At 36.1% G+C, this 19723-nt stretch overlaps 1 protein-coding gene across 2 annotated transcripts in view; it reads right to left on the bottom strand.

The window, feature by feature from the left end:
- Positions 1 to 14931, bottom strand: part of LOC145670985 (cytochrome P450 6k1-like) — a 41329-nt gene extending 26398 nt beyond the window's left edge. The window contains exon 1 of one of the 2 annotated variants that reach the window (XM_081739614.1): positions 14856 to 14931. The gene's annotated coding sequence lies outside the window, so the exon portion shown is untranslated. Of the gene's footprint in view, positions 1 to 4059; positions 4128 to 14855 lie in introns of those variants that run through there. The other variant, XM_081739615.1, reaches the window with a different exon arrangement.
- Between the last annotated feature and the right edge of the window lie 4792 nt (positions 14932 to 19723).

Raw genomic sequence — 19723 nt, 5'->3', positions numbered from 1 at the left:
ATTCGAAGATCAAAAACTAGCGTGTCTGTGCTCCAAAAGTAGCGGATTTGAACTATTTGTAGGACAAATATATACAGTAGAAATGAATTATTTGGCAACTAATGACTGGTACTAATGAAATGATTTTTAATATGGACTGGAAAATGTGCTGGACATATTGCAAGAAATTATGATCGATGAACAAAAACAATTTTAGACAGGATACCACGAGATAAAAACAGCCTAGAAAACGTTCTTGTACAAGCAGGTTTGACGAAATCAAGAACAACTGGGGAGTAACCTGAGAAAGAATTGCTCAAGATAAATAGTTGTAGAGAAGACTTGGAAAGACCTTCATCCAGCAGTGTGTTGATAATAGGTGATTATGGTTATGATTTTATTATATCTGGACCTCAGATATAAACTAAACCAAGTTATAATTTCGTAATTTCACAGGAGAAGCGAAAAACTGGTTCCTTAAGTAAGATCTATAGTACTGTTTTTCAAACTATACTAAGTAGTTACAAAGTAATACGATGCTTTTAGACTTATATTATTACATCACTAGAAAGAACATAGTCTATTAAAAAAGTATTCTTAAATCAATTTCGACCAAAAAGTGACTTAGCATAGTCTACCTCTAAAGTTTATATATATATATATATATATATATATATATATATATGTATATATATATAAACTTTTACTGGGTAAGGAAAGGTAAAAACGGATCCAAAATTTAACGAAATTCGCACAGCGAAAAAATATTTTTGACTTCATATTGCAGCAAAACTACGAAAATTAATAGAAAAGAAAACTAGAAAGTTAAGAATTACTCGTATTGCCGGGACAGAGAAAATAGATACATATAGCTCGAATTACCTATATACTTATATAATATGTATGTCCATGTTTCGCAAGTAATTTTCAATCAATATAAAATTTCAACGTAATGAACGCACGATTAGTTTTCTCGAATAAAGATCACATGCACCGCTGAGAGCTCAGGAATAAGCCGCTGAGACCTCATCTATGTTACGGCACGTATGCATATGTAATACATTACGACCTTATGAACTTGTATAAGAAACAGAATGTACTTAAAGTGAGACGCGAACTATACGAAACATCGGACTTTGAATGAAACTTGTTTGGTGAATCAACCCGAGACCAAAGGTAGCAAAAATGAGTGCCGTAGCTCCCCCCAAAAGGTTTAAGAAGTTCCTGTTTTAAAGTTCAATTAAACACTGATATGTGAATCGGTACTAAAGCATTTGATCAATTTGAAACAAAATATATTGTAGTAATAATTTACTCTATTTGTTAAGATCATGAATATTATATTCTGTTTTTAAAATGTCAGTCAAAGCAGAATGTATTGGATAATAACTGAGAAATTGTAAAATTTCAATTTCGGTACGATTAAATACATTCGTGCTGCCATGTGTTGCGTTATCCGTAAGGAGGTATTGAACAATTCTGATTCAAAGGAAGGAAATATACTACTGGTATAGTACTGGGGTTAATTTAATAGAGTTTAATTGTATAGGCAGTACTGAAGCTATTTGAGACAAAGTCTATTGCTGAAAGTGAAACATGAGTTACTATTAGGGTTTTATCCCGGGTATGTTATACCCACTGATGATTGAACCTGGAACACACAAATGAAAAGCACTAGCAAATTAGCTACGAAGAGGTACATCATACCATAATTCTAAGTCAAAAATGAAGGCAAAAAATAAGAAGCGGAAACGACAGACTGTACGATAATAGTACTTTCACAATTTTAATTTCATACTATTTATTTCGAGACTTTCGAGACGAGATCCGAGACGAGACCGAGATCGAGACAAGCATATGTTGACCGAGACGAGACCGAGACCGAGACGGCGATTTATGACTCGAGACGAGATCGAGACCGAGACCGCTACTTATCAACCGAGACGAGACCGAGACTGTATAAAGTCTCGTCTTGTCTCGTCTCGATACCATCCCTATCTGACAGTGTTCCCCGGTCTTGTTCAAAAATTAATAAAGAGAATAGAACCATATGAAATAATATGTGCACCTCAACTACGTGCCCCCCGGGACATTTTTTTCTGAAAGAAACATTGGTAATACGTAAGCAATATGAATGGTGAATGCGATGCCCTTTCATGCGGAGGGCGACAGTTTCGTTGCACCGCCGATTATTACGGCTTTAACTTCCACCGGCCAAGTAAGTTTGTGGTGGACAACATCATGTTTGTGTTTTTTTTTTCGATGTTTTTCTTTCACATTCTCATTCCACCAATATTGGCGACCATTATCATTTACTTGCCTTAATCATATCCGTCTCCTTTAGCCTAAAGGGTAAAATCGTAGAATGTTAATCTGAAAGATTAAGTTACATTCAATTTTCAGGGTTAGACTTGAACTCAGAACGCTCCATGGGTAGTCCACCGGGTGTGGACGTCCCCCCCCAAAATAAAAAAAACTTCAAATTGCACTTTTTCTCAATAAAATTATACTTGTTTAACAAGAAGATGATTGATGTAGAATAAAAATTGGATCTTAGCCTCGCTGCTGAAGGGGATGTTAAACATAAAATCAACTCAATTCAATTTCATATGTACTCTTTCTCTTATAAAAACAACCAAGTTCTATCTCTTTTTTTTTCTAAAAATATAGGGGGAAGTATTTAACATTTACTTATCGTCTTCTCGGGTACAGAATAATATTCGTTCATATTACATAGACGTAGTGGGTTGTAGTATTGGACCCACCCACCCCACACATCCAAAGCTTGGACCCCTTGCAACAAAAATTTCTGGCTGCACGCCTACAACTTTCCATTGCCAAATAAGTTTCTGGTGAACAACACCGTGCCTATTCGATTTTTCGTTTCTCATAGTTTCCCGTTTCCTTCGACGTTTTCATTCTACCAATTCTACTATCATCATTCACTCACCTCAATCATCCATCTCCTTTATCCTAAAGGATATAATACGTAGGACGTTAAATTGAAAAAATTTATTTTATTTCATTTTCACGGAATTTACTTGCACTATACTCTTATATAAGATAGGAAAATAGCTGTTCTGTCATGAAAGAAAGACACCGCTTTTGTTAAAAAAAAAAAAAATTACTTTGGTAGTAAATTATAATCATAGGGAGTATAATCTCTCCTTGTCAGATGGGAGAAGAGAAAAAGACATAGATAACAGAAACAAAGCCAGAGGTGGATTTAAAAAGTAAAAACTGTGGAAGCCAACCAAAACCCAGACTATGATAATTATATATTAAGTTTACTATAAACTTTCAAAAACATATAAATAATAGCTTGAATCATTTTTGTCGTTAAAAAAACTGGGGTCTTAGGGTCCCGAGCTCCGGGCTAGATTCGCCACTCAGGGGCGAATCCAGGGCGGACTTCTGAGGAAAGCGTTGGATTGAATACTACAACTTACAGCTACTTTTAAGAGCTCCAAACTCTGGGATGGGTTTTATTTATATAGAAAATAAGAAAGTTTCCTCTTCTGGGGGGAGGGCGATCGCTCCGATCACCCCTCCCCTGTATCCGCCCCTGCCGCACTCAGAAAAGCCTTATTCGACAACGAGACTAATCAATGTGTCATTGAAGGGAAAACAGAAGGAAAACCGGTAAGAGAAAAACCGACAAAAGAATACCTTTATCCGGTTAGGAAGATGAGGACGTATCAATCTCTTAAAATGCTCTCTGAACGGTGGAAAAAAATGTTTGAAATATAATCCAAATTATCCCCCAACCTGTGACGGAAGAGCGAAGAAAATATATCATTAAGACGCAACGCACTTTGCAATTCAATTCATCACTTGTATTGAATATCTATGATATATGTATAGTATACTGTGATGTGATAACAGATTTTGAAAACCGCTTGTGCATATTTTTTTTCAATTTTTCACTACGACTTTCTTGCAGTGTTATAACTTCTTAATTCTGGTTGCATATATATAGCATGCAAATGTTTTGTAGCATGCAAATGTTTTTTTTAAAGGCATAATATGATTTATAAGAATATTATGAGAATAATTAGCTTTTAGATGATAGAAACTCACCAACTTAGGACACCTACAACAGCTACCACACTGATTGTTCTTGCATCTATGTTACTGCGCAAAGTGCAAGATAAGAAAAGAAGGAAAAATTGTAGATTTACATAGGGATTGGATTTCAGGGAAGTCTTAGGTAAACTTTCTTTAGTTTACAGATGATTAGCATATTTGATTTTTTTAAAAAAAGAAAAGATATATATATATATATATATTTTTTTTGGTGCACAATTATTGCATAAGAGTTCGTTTAGTTCGCATCACAAAGGTTATGTTTAACAAATGCTCTAACATAATTTGAATACATTTAATAACGTTAAAGGTCTTCTTCTTCTTCTTTGTTTTATCATATGCATATGCACTTCGCAGAATCGATTGGAGAAGGAAATGTGTTTGTTTAAGTATGCTGTAATGGTTGTTATATTACAACATATTTACCTTGTGAAGCAACACATTTCGCTAGACAACTGTCTCTGTGTCAGAAACATTTGTAAGAAGGGACCATTGACAGATGCACGGGAGGGACAGTAGGTGCGCCCCCCCCCCAAAGGCTACCTTTTTATGGCCATATATACAAAACATTGCATTGCTTTATTCTGGTGTGATGTAAGAACTTCGTATTTCAAGCCCACATTAGCTGTCCAGGAGGTAATCCGGTTACATCAAACGACTTTTCTGGATTCGTTAGACACATCGAGACAAGACGAGACATTTCTTGAAAATCATACGGCACTACTAGATCACCCAACTCTTACAACTCAAACACTGTTTTAGTGCAGGCCCGTATCCAGGTTGTCTATGGGGACCTGCCCCCTAAAATTTTCATGGTAGGCTTGCAAATGAACTATAATATGGTGATGAACTATAATATGATTGCATCGGGCCCCCCCTAACTTCATCCGGTCCAGCCCTACAGTTTTGGGGTGGCTACCGGCCTGTTTTAGTTTTACGATAACAATAAATTGATAAACTCACTCTAAAAGCAAAATAAAGCGCATTTCTCAACGTTTAAAGAAATCTTTCAGTTTAACGTCCCACGATATGCCTGTTAGGCAAAGGAAGACGATGATTGAAGCAATTCAGTAATGATAAAATAATCTGTGAAATGAAAATGTGGAAAGGAACGAAAGTACCACGAGAAAACCCTCGGACATGATGTTGTACTTGCCGGGGAATCGAACCAGGGATCTCACGATCAAGAGGTAAGTACTTTTCCGCTGAGTTACTGTGCCCCCCTCACAATGTTTAATAATACGGAAGTATATCTCAATCATAAGTATAGTTTAAATATTGTTATACCACACCCTTCGTGGACCACTCGTGACTTCTAGATGAAATTAAGAAAAAAATCAGAGCATCAATTTTGTATATAAATTTAGAAAACGAGGCGAGGCGAGAAAAATTCTTCGTGAATTGAGACGATACTTCCCCAAAAAATTGAGACGAGAAAATCTCATTTTTCGTCTCGCCTCGTGTTTTGAAGCAACACTAGACATGACTTAGTAATTGCAGGTGAGATATTTGTAGTCTAGCGTAGGGGCGTAAATAAGGACCCCGCAGACGCCGCATTGCGGGGGGGCCAAGCCATCACGGTGCCCCCAAATCGTGATGTAGGACGTAGAGAAGGAGCCCCATTCCACGTTGTCTGCTGGTGGCCTCCAAGCCTTTAGTTACGCCACTGGTCTAGCGGTCTGAGATGTCCAGCTATGTGTTCAAGTCTCACCGAGGAGAAGGGTGTTTTAACTATCCTCGATGTTTCTGTGTTCATGTCCCTGTCGAGCCTAATAGTAATCCAAAGTGTAGGAAATACTTAATAATAAGAATAAGTGGCCTACAAGAAAAAGGTGGTAAAGCGCTCATTTCTAGTGTGGAAGTTCCCAGGTAAATTTCTAACTGTGTGAATTTGTTATGAACAAAATTTAGTCCATGTTTTTCGTGGATGCGCGATTATTCAATATCGTCGCGCATTCTTGATTCATCAAATATTTTCATAATAATTATTTAATTAAGTGTCCCTTTTAGTGAGCCTGAAAAGTTTTACAGTAGAAAGTTATTTTTTTAAAAAAAAAAAAAAGTAAAATAAAATACTTTGTTGAAGTTTTGTGTATGACGTCCTTATGAAATACCCAAGCTAACAAGGATGGGTCCTAACAGTGTGGGTTTCAAATCCGTTAAGTTGGCAAATGTGCTTGCCACGTTCACTGAGTGAAAATTAGAAGCGTTTAATGTCGGCAGGCATTTCATCCACGAGTGAAACAGTATCCTCAATTCTTGAACAGAATAATCATCACTTACGAATCCCCAGTCAAACATTGTAATCCCGAATCAAAGCAGCCATCCAGCATATGGAAGCATGACTCACCGCCTTCCCCAAAATTTCAGGTTTCCGGTCCCTCAAAGAATTTCTTTTCTTGCTGTTCCGTGGATTAGTACTATATCACTGGGTTACAGGTAATCAGACTGTAAATGTAGACTATTATGGTCAAATGTTTTACAAGTTAATTTGAAGGGAGCAATTCGCAGAGAAAGAAACAAAATGAAGTGCTTCATGAAGAATAGTTACTCCTGCAGGGTAACGTTAGGCCACATGCTTCACGGCAGACTATAGAAAATTTGCAGAAAATTGACAGGCAGTCTCTAGACCATCCTACATACAGCCAAACTCTTGCTCCCTGTGATTTGTAGGTTTTCTTAACACTTATAGGTCTTCACTACAGCGAAATTAAACTACCGCTAATTTTAGAGTTTTTCTGTAATATCATCAAAACATATAAACATATTCGAAAAGCAGAAACGTAGTGAACTAGACAATGCGAATTTGCATGTGATACCTTTATCACAACTCATCTATCTGCTTTCGATTTTCAACTGTAGACAGATGCCCATTTTTGGGGGCTCTGTAAATAACGGCATACCAAAAGCATATAGTGAATTGAAGTAAAGGTATCACATGCAAAATCGTATTGTCTAGTTCACTACGTTTCTGCTTTTCGAAAATGTTTGTTTGTTTTGAAGATATTACAGAAAAACTCAAAAATTTGTGGTAGTTGAATTTCGCTGTAGTGAAGACCCTTAAGAAGGACTTACGCGGAAGGAAGTTCAGCACGTACCAGTAAGTGGAAGATGCTAGAATCACTAATTTACACTGACTCTTAGAAAATGATCTTCAACATGTGTTTGAGAAGCATGTATTCATTGCTGAAAATGATACAGGCCTACAATATTTGAACGACACTACTTCGAAAAGCAAATCAACAACATTCCTCCTAGTGACTCGTAGCCCGAATAGTGATCCACGTAGTCCACGAACTTTGGGAACCGCCCTTATAATCCTTGGTATTAAAGAGTAATTTAACGATAATTTTATGAAGCCTATTTGTCAGAAGATCATAATATTTTCACAGAATATCTTATACTATAACACATTGGGAAATAAATTTATTTCTAACGATAAAATTCCCTTAATTTTGACACTTCAACCTTTTGGTTAACAATAATTCGATAAAAAGGCTTTGAATTCAGATTTTTCTTATTATTGTATTTATTGGTCTGATTTATCCCTATTTACGTCAGCATCGAGGTTATGTGGCAGTAATTCCCAATTATTATTCACTGACAAGGACAACACACTTTACTGAAAGCTTACGACATCACCACACCTATTCGTTTTATTATTATTAATAATAAAAATAATAATTATAAAATAAATTATAAATAGTATAAGACTAAGTTTTTATGTATTGAGTCGAATATTGTTACTACCATTGAGTAGTATAGTGTGCCTTCAAATGGATTTTAACCCATTGTTAAAGAGTTCATAATAATAATAATTATAATAATAATAATAATAATAATAATAATAATAATAATAATAATAATAATAATAATAATAATAATAATAATAAAATCTGGTAGACAGTAAACAGAATGAAGCACTAGAAGCACTGTTGCCACACTTAGTACAATTGTACCAAATTCAGCCCTTTTTCTCATTCATCGGCCCGTTGGTACCACGCTGGCATTTTCAGCCCATTTTGTGAAAAAGTTGATACAATTATGCCCAATACAGCACTATTTAACAAATATAAATACTCATTTTCAAAAGTGTCAGTAAGACTTTTCCTACATCTCAAATTACTCATACTGTGTGTTGGACTCTTTCAGAAAATGATGTTTAACATTTATTCTCTGACGTTGTATCGCATAACGCCATGAACTTTGTGTGTGAAATTCGTAATTCGGACTATACCGGGAAACAACTGATGCTAGATGGGCGCATCCTGATAATTTATATTTTAATATGTTATTATAACGTACTGTTTACATGCAAACTCGGAGATGATTGATTTATTCCTCGTTTTATGTATTTTTTCACATATAGTGATAATCCCATTTAGGTTTATTAGTCACTGAAATAGAGGCGCATTTGGTTTCCTTACAATACATACCGAAAATGATAACTATTTTCCCTTTTAATTTCCGGCTTCTGTTATACATCCTACATATGAGAAAAGCTTCATATACTTCCGTGGTTGTTCGGGATCCTCCCATTTGAATGTTTTATTAAAGTAATTTTTAAAAAGAGCACTTTATTTAGAGTCTTGGAAGATGGGAAGAGTGTTCTAGAACTTTACTCTTTTAGAGCCATGTATTATAATTGATATAAAGAAATGAATTCAGCCCTTTTTGTTTCAATTTGGTACTATTTTTCAGCCCACTCCAGGGCTAGGACTGTGGCAACACTGACTAGAAGATTCAATTTTGTCGGATAGATGTCAAACCGCTAGACGCTGTTTATCTGTCTTGTCTGCCTACAACGCAAGAGAGTATTCAACAACGGTTGGCAGTCTTCTTTTGGAGCCATTCACGACCAACATTATTAAAACAAAACTAATCAGCCTACTAAATCTTTTGATTTCAACAAAGAAATATTATAAATAAAATTTTGCTAATAATCATAATGATTTATTGATGATCGGTTTCCCCTAGTTTTAATGATTTTTTAACTTTATTTTACTAGTCTGCATCCAAACGTCTAGCCTATGTTAAGTATCTGCAAAGTATTGTATACTCGCGAGCTGTTATAATATTTAAACGATTTTTAATTTTTGATTATATCTGTTTTAACAAGGGCGGGGAGGATCAAAACGAGTTAGCCACTAATCTGAAATTTTGTAGGGTACCGGTATAAATCTCTTACACAAAATTAATAGCAGGGTAAGTTAAGAATTCAGTAATAAGCAGTGTTTCTTTCAGACATGATTTTGACAGGGGACTGCCCCCCTTGAGCTCTGAGAGTGTCTCCCGGAGTGGTCCAAAATAATACGTCTATACACAGTAAAAAAATGGTTGTGTTAATCAAACTCAAATCTAACACAGGGCAGTGGTTCCAGCGTGACTACCACTATGCGGTGTTAATTCAACACAGACCCCGCGGTGTTAGCGTTTAACACAGGTGGTGTGTTACGTTTTTAACACACAACCGGTGTTGAGCGGTGTTAAATTTGGATCTGTGTTACTATTTTCGGTGTTGATTCTATACCATCTCTTGGTCTATAGTGTGTGGAAAAGTGTTGAGTGTTAATTGTGGCGGTTTTGCACCAACACGAAGAAAGTAACACAGTGTGTAGTGTGTTAATTATTTTGTGTTAATATTACTCCATGTCAAGTATTAATATAGCACAGCCCCTGTGTTATTTCAACATCATTTTCTTATTATTTCAGCACACAATCTTTGTCATAATTCAAGGTCAAAGCCGTATAAGTAACATAATTTTGGTGTTAATTCAACATTCCCTTGTTAAAATTCAAGGTCAGACTACCAGGTTAACACAGAGACTAGTGTTAGTTCGACTCCACTTCTGTGTTACTACGACACCTATTTCGGTGTTGAAATAGCTCCGAGTGTAGTGTTGATGGAACCATTTTTCTGTGTTGGAAAAGCTTGTGGTGTGCATGCTTACGATTACCGAAGATTCTACTTTAAAAATAAGAATAGTAAACTACAGAACAATTCGTTTAGGAAATCTTCATAAACGTTTTTGTCGTCCTCCTGAACACTTATTGTGAAGTATTTCTTGATTGTTCGAAATACAAGCTTCACCAACAACTTGTTCAAGAATGATAGGAAATTCTTACCTATATCCTTATAGTATATTTGCCTCCTAATCGTATTTCTAGTGGTTTTCCGCCATTTTTGAAACATTGTTCCCGATGTTGACTGGCGAGGTCTAGTGCAGTGTAGAAGTGACACAGTAATAAGGTGTTATTTCTCGCTATTGACATATTTCTTCAGAAACTTTATGTGAAACAACTGAGAACAAATCGCGCAGTTTGCACGTTGAAATTTTGGGAATACCTGGATTTATTTAAGTATTTCTTTCTACTGTGTTTGTAGTTTCAGTACATAAGCCTTTATAATTAGATGGCTAACATATTTGGCAACCACGCAGAAAACAGCATCGAAGATTCTACACTTGTGTTAACTTAACACACAGCAGACACATAGCCAGGGGGTCTGGACCCCCTTCGAGACCAGAAATGAAAAAAATTAGGAAAGGATGAAACGAAATGAGAAAAAGAAGTATCAGCGTTAAAAATAAACTACAGGAAGCTTTTGGTTACTCTTTCTTATGAGGAAATTTGTATTATTTGCAATACATGGTGGCGAGGTGAGCGAGATATCCTGGAAGAGTCAGGGAATTTGAAATTTCTAGAAAAGTTGCGAAATTCTCAGAATTTCTGCTACTAGTCAGGGAGATTTCAAGCTTCCGAAAGCATAGTGCCGTTGTGCAACAGCGTGGACATTTTTATCATAATTTTTCGTCATCGCATCCTTGCGATATTAAACATGTTATTTCAAAAACAATTTTCTACTGCTCCTTTAACCTGTCATTTGAAACAGACAGTAGTTGACGGAATAATAAAAACAAAAATATATGTGGAAAGAAAGTTCTGTTAACATTTGATTCAACAGAAAAAGGAACGCAGATATTGCAAAAATATTTTACAAGACATTATTGAGTATGTACTTTTTATAATAGTGAATATGTAGTTTTTATAATAGTTGAGGTCATAATGAAAGGAAAATTGTTATATTTGAATAAACAGAGGAAGGATGTAAATATTGTATAATCTTTTTCAATGCGTTATTTTTTATTTTACTCGAAATTTCTTCATAGTTTATTAAAATATTTACCAACATATCCTCACAAACCAATATATGTTGATAGCAAAGTAGTTTAGATTGATCGAGCTTCTGGGAGTTCAGAATTTCATGTCACGCCTTCCCCCCCTCCCCTGTTACGAAATCCTGGCTAAACGAACCAATATATGTTCCAGTAAAAATTGTTTAGAATGATCGAGTCCTTGGTGTGATGATCACAGTATTTCATGTCACGGAACCCCCCCTCCCTTCACGAAATCCTGGCTACGTGCCTGGCACACAGGCTGTGTGTCATTTCAACTAGCGGCATTTAACACACAACTCCAAATGGAGGGTGAGTTGTTCTAACCACCTTAACACATAGACATGTTGAAATAACACAGCGATTTTTTACAGTGTAGTGGATGAGAAGCCCTTTCATGCGGGGGGCGACAGTTTCGTTGCACCACTTGTACCGCTGATTGTTTTGGCTTTAACTTCCATCGGCCAAGTAAGTTTGTGGTGGACAACATCGTACCTATTCGTTTTCTCGTTTCTCGCGGTTTCCCGTTTCCTCTGACGTTTTCATTCTACCAATTCTACTATCATCAATCACTCACCTTAATCATCCGTCTTTGTTAGCATAAAGGACATAATCGTAGAACGTAAAATTGACAGATTTCATTTTATTTAATTTTCACGGAATTGACTTGAACTATACTCTCATATAAGAAAGGAAAATAGCTGTTCTGTCATGAAAGAAAGACAATGACACACTGCTTCTATTAAAAAAAAAAAAAATAATAACTTCGGTACTAAATTATGAACATAGCAAGATAACCTCCCTAGATGGGAGAAGCAAAAAAGACATGGCTTCGAAGATAGCACAGTCAAAACAGGCGTCCATCAGAAAGAGAGGAATAGACCTACTAACAACGAAAAATGGAAACTAGAAAGAGATTCATCAATACAGTACCGTGCTATGTGGCTTAGAAACGCGACCACTGAGGAGAACAGAGGTACGGAAATTGGAAGCGTTCGAAATGTGTTACCGAGTCAAAATGTTGGTTATTCCGTGAGCGCCAACGAAGACGTGCTAATAAAGGAAGCTAATGAAGAATGGCGAATCATGCAAGCAATGGAGGGAAGAAGAAACAACATGTTTGGCTACTTTATTCGAACTCTTGACTGATCAATGTGGTGTTAGAGGGGAATAACAGAAGGCAAACCGGGAAAAGAAACACCAAGAAAGGAATACCTTGATCCAATTAGGAAGGGGAAAAAAATGAAATCTTTAAGTTTTACGTCCCACGGTTATGCCGGTTAGGCTAAAGGAGACGGTGGTGATGAGAGATGAGTGAAATGGTGGAATGAAGAAAGTGGGAGGAAACGGGAGAACCCCGAGAAAACCCACGAGCACAGTGATTGTCCACCACAAGATCCACACGGCGCGAGCTAGGATCGAACCAGGGACCCCAAGCACCGGAGATGAACGCTCTACCACTGAGCCACTGCCCCCTTCCCGATTAGGAAGAAGAGGACGTATCAAACTCTCAATCTACTCTATTGAGGGAGGAAAATGTTTGAAATATAATCCACATTGTTTCCCAACCTGTGACTGAAGAGCGAAGAAAACATATCATTAAGGCGCAACGCACTTTGGAATTCAACTCTTCACTTGTATTGAATATCTATGATACACTCTGTAAAGAAAAAATAGCGACACCTCAATTCTCAAGATAACTTACACAGAAAACCATAGTTGCAGCCCGTTAGAAGAGGAATAGAAGGAAATGAAGAGTGGGATAGTTCATTTACGTTATCTGTGACACCTGTGGTGTACGACATCGCTTGCCAATTGTTTGTGTATCAGTAATATTTTCGCTAGATGATACTGAATGCGTCTCGTAAATTATTGTAGTGAGAATTCTGCATTGCATTTGTGATGTGTAGGCTGAGGTAAATGACATTTTATGATTGTTCTTTGCTTTTTCATTGTTTGGATAGCGTCAAGTGGCAAAATTGTTGTTGTGCAGTGTTGTTTGTGTGTGATATTGTTGTTTGTATGTGGACTGTAAACAAATAAGATGGGTAAGAAATGTGACTTGGTGCCATGTGAACAAGACATAATTCTTGCTTTGATCAGCTAAGGCAAATCTTTAAGGAAATAGATGGAATACTGAAAATCTATCATTCTACGGCAGGAAGAGTAATTTACAAGTGGAAACAGGATAGCAAATCGCCCCTTCGTCAAAAGTGTGAAAGAAAAAAGAAAGTATCACCCAGAGCAGATTGCTAAATGAAATCAATAGCACTGCAGATTTCAGGAGTGATTTTCCCAAAAATCGCTTCTGTAGTTTGACATGATCTTGGAACTGTAGTTATTCGTACAACTGTATTGTATGAAGAGGATATTACAAAGAAGGAACCACATAGAAAGTCAAAACTGACAAAACACGGAGGACATCAACATGTAGTTTTGTAAGTCGATATGAAACTTGGATTTATGGTAACTGCAAGCACGTCGTTTTCTTTGTTGAAAAGAAGTTTAGAATAGTGGGAAACGATGGTGGTGTGAAGTTGTGGATACGAACAAGTAAGGAACTTGACAAGGATTTTGTTTAAGAGATGCAAATATTCAATTGCTGAGTGATTGTATGGGCTTGGTTCACCGTGTAAGACGTCAGAACGACGGATATATGTGAAGAATCGTTTGATGCACGAAAATATCTTCAAATTCTGGTACGTAAAGTACTTACAACAACTAAAGATGACTTTGCTGAAGAAAATTTGGACTACTTCCTTTTCCAGGACGATAATGCTTCATGTCACCGATCGAAAATCGTTAATACGTGGTTCAAGAATATGACTATTTAGAGACTCATGTGGCCTACAAACTCCCCTGACATGAATCCAGTTGAAAATTTGTGGATCAATATGAGCAGAAGATTCAATAGACAACTATCTCAAATAGAATGGAATTCAAGGAACAGATACTCCGGGTGTTATTCCATGAAATCGAGGTTGCATTTTGCAATAGCTTTGTTACCAAAGGGCTCCGATGATTCGCTGCACTCCAGAAAGCCCATGGTGCACATAAAAATTATACTAGGTACTTTCCGATGTTTGTACGCAATATGTCTTACCCTTAAGGAATTCCATTTCTTGTTTTCTGCTATTGTTGTTGATTCTTTTTCAGTTTTATGTATAACTCTTCCTATAAACGAGTTTGCTCAAAACACACATAGCTACTTATATATGCATATAAATTGATGTCAAAAGCCTGGAATTCTGGCGCAAGTATTAAGAATGAACTGCTCATTAGGAATATGCATTGTAATATTATCAGGAATTCATGTAAAAACTCATATTGGTTAATGTATGTTGTGAAAACCATATCCGAGCAAGTGTCGCTATTTTTTCTTTACAGAGTGTATATGCATAGAGTGCTGGGATCTGATACAGATTTTGAAAACCACTTATACATATATTCTTCCAATTTTTCAGTACGACTTTCTTGCACTGCTATAACTTCCTAATTCTGGTTCCATATATCTTGTAAATTTGTAGCATATAAATGCTATTTAAAACAAAAAATCATAATATAATTTATAAGAATATTGTGAGAATAATTAGTTTTTAGATCATAGAAACTTACCAAGTTAGGACATCTCCGATATCTACCACACTGACTGTTCTTGTATCTACGCTAGTGTGCAATTGCAAGATAGAAGGAGGAAAAATCATTTTATTTACATAGGGATTTCAACTCAGGGAAGTCTCAGATAAACGCTGAACTATAAGATAAACTCTCTTTAGTTCACAGATGAATAGTCTAATTGATTTTTTTTAAAAAATAAAAGATAAATATTTTTTTAAAAAAATAAAAGATAAATATTTTTTGCACGTTATTATTGTATAAGAGTTGTTTTAGTTTATATCATTAAGGTTATGTTTAACAAATGTTCTATTATAATTTTCAAAGATTTGATGACGTCAAAGAAATTTTTATTCTTTATTTATTTTCTTTTCACTATCATATGCATATGCATTTTGCAGAACCGATTGGAGAATGAAATGAGTTTGCTTACGCACAAAACAATGACTGTTATCTAGTATGTATAGTCCCCTGGAGCAATACGTTTAGCTAGACAATTGTGTTTCTGTGTCAGAAACGTTTGTAAGAAGGGGTCACTGACGGATCCACGGGAAGGATTGTAGCGGCGAACGCTCCCCTCCCCCTAAATGCTATCTTTTTGTGGGCCTATATAGCCTATATAATATTGCATTGCTTTATTCTGATCTGGTATAAAACTTCGCGTTTTAAACCTACATTAGTCATCCAGGACGCAATCTGCCTCTTCCAAACGACTTTTCGGGATTCGCTAGGACCAGGCTCGGACTAGCCATGTCAGGAGGGCAGGAATCCCTGCCAGGGCCCTCTCTCTCATATATAGACCCTAATAATGAATATTCAATAACATGGAAAGTAAGATTTAAAAAATGTTTGCTGTGTTGGAACATAGTTACTCGGTTGCAGTTTGTTACGTTCCCAGAGTTCGGTGGTCCCAGCATTGAATGTAATGTTGGTATCCCATTATTGGGGTGAATCTAATAGTATTGTAAACTCCTGTTTGGAGCTTTTTATTTGTGGTCTAGTAAGAATATATTTCAACAATATAAAGAATGGGACCCCAGCATCATATTGTCTATGTGTATTGAGACCCCAAGAATGCCGGAATGAGACTGACTTTTATAATATACTGCTGGGGCCCTCTGGTAGTCGTTTGAAAAATTATTGCAACACCATAAAGAAACAGAACAGATCCCCTCTCTGGGGCCCCACTACCACGTGTAAATTAAGCTGACAGCTTTATGAAGAAAAGCCACATCATCGCAAAAATTGTATAAGACTGTTAAACTTGTACTACTACTACTACTTCTACTACTACTACTACTACTACTACTACTACTACTGTTACTACTACTATTACTACTACTACTGCTACTACAGTGAAACCTCTACTAACGGACACCTCTGTAAAGCGGACACCTCTCATAACGGACATATTTTGTAATCCCCAAACACTGTAATAGGAAAAACCATGTTGGCAAACCTCTCTAAGGCGGACACTCTCTAGTACGGACACGGACAGTCTTTTCTGTCTTTTATAGATATTATTTACCTCCATATTACGGACACTTTCTCTAGAAACAAGTTGAAAAGTACAGAAAAAGTACATTTTCAGTAATGCATACATGTATCACCAAGGAAGCATTGTAATAACATTTTTCCTCGTCAATTGGCTGTTCAGAAATTCAGATGAAGCGTCTTTGTTTAACAACACCTTCATATCCTTTGCTTGCATTCCACTCCCACCTAACCTGTTTTAGAATCAAAAGTGATTGACAGTTGCCTGCTATTTGGGATGACACGTCATTCTATTGTTGCTGCTGGAAGACATGTTTGGTATTTTTTGTCCGCGTATACGCATATTGTCTTAGTGCCTCTATTTGTAGAAGGAAATCTTTTTAAGTCATTCTGCATCGAATAAGCAATAAGGTGTAAGTTGTTGTGAGCTTTCGAAATGCCACGAGAAGCACTAATGTTAAAATCGAATTGATTGAATTTTCGAAGAATACTGAGGTTGCGAAGGATAGCTGAAAATTTTTGTATCGGTAAAACACAAGCACCTGAGATAATATAAAACCAAGACAAGTTAATAAAGTTGTGGTGTGAAAATGACAATGAAAATAGTGTCTCATTGCTTTGAACAAAGTTGGTGTGCAAGTGAATGGTTTTGTAGAGTGCGGAATGAAAAAAAAAAAAAAAATCTGTGTTAGGGTCGAGTTTAAAAGCTAAGGATTTGGAGGTAGCAACAGAAATGGATGTTTCAGATTTCAAGGTCTCGAACGAGTGGTTAGAGAAGTTTCGAATTAGACACAAAATTTCTTTCAAAACGATTTGTGGAGAATTCGCAGATGTCGACATGCCCACAGTCATAGAACGGTTTGATAAATTAACTTCAATAGTTTGTAATTACATATCACCTTGTACTAACTTACGTAAGAAAATATCGAAACCTCTCTAAGACGGACACCTCTCTATAGCGGACAATTTTTGATTCCCCACGGCTGTCCGCTTTAGAGAGGTTTCACTGTACTACTACTATTACTATTACTACACTACTACTACTACTACTACTACTACTACTACTAATAATAATAATAATAATAATAATAATAATAATAATAATAATAATAATAATAATAATAACAACAATTTGGGGGCCCTACAAGTTAGGCTCATCCCGGGGTCCTATATATCCCCCAGTCCGAGACTGGCTAGAACACAAACATGACTATTCTCATTTCGTTTCGAGACAAGATGATATATTTCTTCGGAATCGTACGGTATTACTAGTTCACCCAAATCCTAGGTCTCAAACACTGTTTTAGTATTGTAAGATTCATAGTATGATAACAATAAGTTGGTAAACTGATTGTAAGCACAATTAAGGTCATTTCTCAATGTTTAAAGTAGTGATGAGCAAATGCAAGACCAAGACCAAGACCGGGGTGGTCTTGGTCTTGGTCTTGGTCTTGTACATCCAGTCTTGGTCTTGGTCTTGGTGTTGCACTGGAAGCCTTGGTCTTGGTCTTGGTCTTGCATGCAAGAGTCTTGCAAGTCTTGCATTTAAGAAATCTCAAGCTTTTCATAGGTAAATTTTACTATGGATATAAGGGATAATAAACTCTACAATGCGCCAGTAGTAACGGAAATACAATGTATGTTTCGAAATGTAATATACTTTAACTTTGTGCAAGTATGATGATAGTGTATAACATAGGTGATCAATCACCTTTATTTTTTTAATGGGTGCCCACGCTTCACTACTTATAAGATATGCCTAAATCACAACGTTTCGTAATTTGTTTATATTTTTTAACAAATAAAACAATCCACTGGTTCCCAAACTGGTTGGTTTAAACTAAAAAATAAATAAATAAATAAAAATAATAATATATTACGTTAGTCAATCACTTTTTTACCATTAGTAAAGCGTTCTCTGATATCGGTAATTTTCGATTATTTTTATATTTCTCTTCTCTCCTCCTCACCAAGTGCGGGACTCAATTTGGATTTAAACACCATCAGAAGTATCACTGTTCGTCTCAGAGACCCCGAAAACTATGGATTCGGCAGTAATATCGGTCATTTTCAATTAACTTATATATCTCCTCCTTCCCCATGTTGCGAGGCATGGCATCGGAACTGTCATTGTTCATCTTAATGACCTCGAAAACCATGAGTTCGAAATTGATAATGATCATTTTCGATATTTTTTATAATCTCGTTCCTTGAACTGAATTCTTGAACTAGCCTCTTGATGAAATGCTACGTACGGCATTGATGGGAACACTGAATAAAATAATTGTCTACCTTTGTGCATGGTTTAAAATTGTATAATGATGGATCATTCCTGTTAATAAACGTTAAATTATTAGGACTGAGCAAGGGCGCCAATTTCTATGTAAATTTGGGGAGGGGGTGCATTCAGATGCAGAAAGCATTTATGAGGATTATTAAGACAAATTGCATTCAATTTATGCGAAATATTGTATATTCATAAATACAATGCCGGTCCCACATGAGCTTTGAGGAAGGCTCCCGGCCCCCCGGGATTGGCGGCCTTGGGACTGAGGGACTACGTTGACGATCTCAAATCTTCATTAAGCTCACTAAATTAACTCACTAAGAAAGCATTAAGATTGACTCAGTACAAAGCAACTTTCCTAAAATGTGTCTTTTTTTAATACAACTTTTCTCGAAAGCTCGCTCAACTGTATCACTTTCTTTCTTTCTTTCTTTTTTATCTTTTTTTCTTTTTTTTTAAGTTTAACGTCTCACGATAATGCACTGAATCTAAAGAAAACGGTGATGATGAGATAGGTGATGATTCTGGAATGAAGGAAGTTGAAAGAAACGGAAGGACTTATAAGCACACGTTATTTGTTCACCAGAAATACTACTTGTTGGAACCTGGGTTCGAACCAGGGACCCCCTCAGCACTCCGCCTCTGAGCCCCTGCGTCCCGAACTTAATCAATCTACCAAGCTATTTGAATTCATACCATTCGTAAAAAAAAAAAAAAAAAAAAAAAATGCTTTGTTTTGCTTTTCTCTAAGTGTACAGTAGAACTGATTAGAAATTAAATGTGTATATTTGAAATACAAAGTAAACTAAAAACTTTGAACATTATAACATAATAATTTACTATTAATTTGTTTTTAATCTATTCAAACAACTATTGACAGACTAAAACGGAATATTAATGACAAAATGTGCTATATGCATACTTCCAATCTCCATGGCGAGTTGGTACCCGACATTTTACAAACCATGGTTGTATTATTAAAGATTTACGGCTAAGAAAGTAAAGAACGAAAGTGTGAATTTTTAAATTTCTTGTTAATTCGCATTTAGAATTATAAACAAACAATGGCGCACCCAGAAAGTTTTTT

Source organism: Thermobia domestica, chromosome 15, assembly GCF_964235325.1.
Source record: "Thermobia domestica chromosome 15, izTheDome1.hap1.1, whole genome shotgun sequence".
Classification (NCBI taxonomy): domain Eukaryota; kingdom Metazoa; phylum Arthropoda; class Insecta; order Zygentoma; family Lepismatidae; genus Thermobia; species Thermobia domestica.
This window is presented reverse-complemented; position numbering and strand designations above follow the sequence as displayed.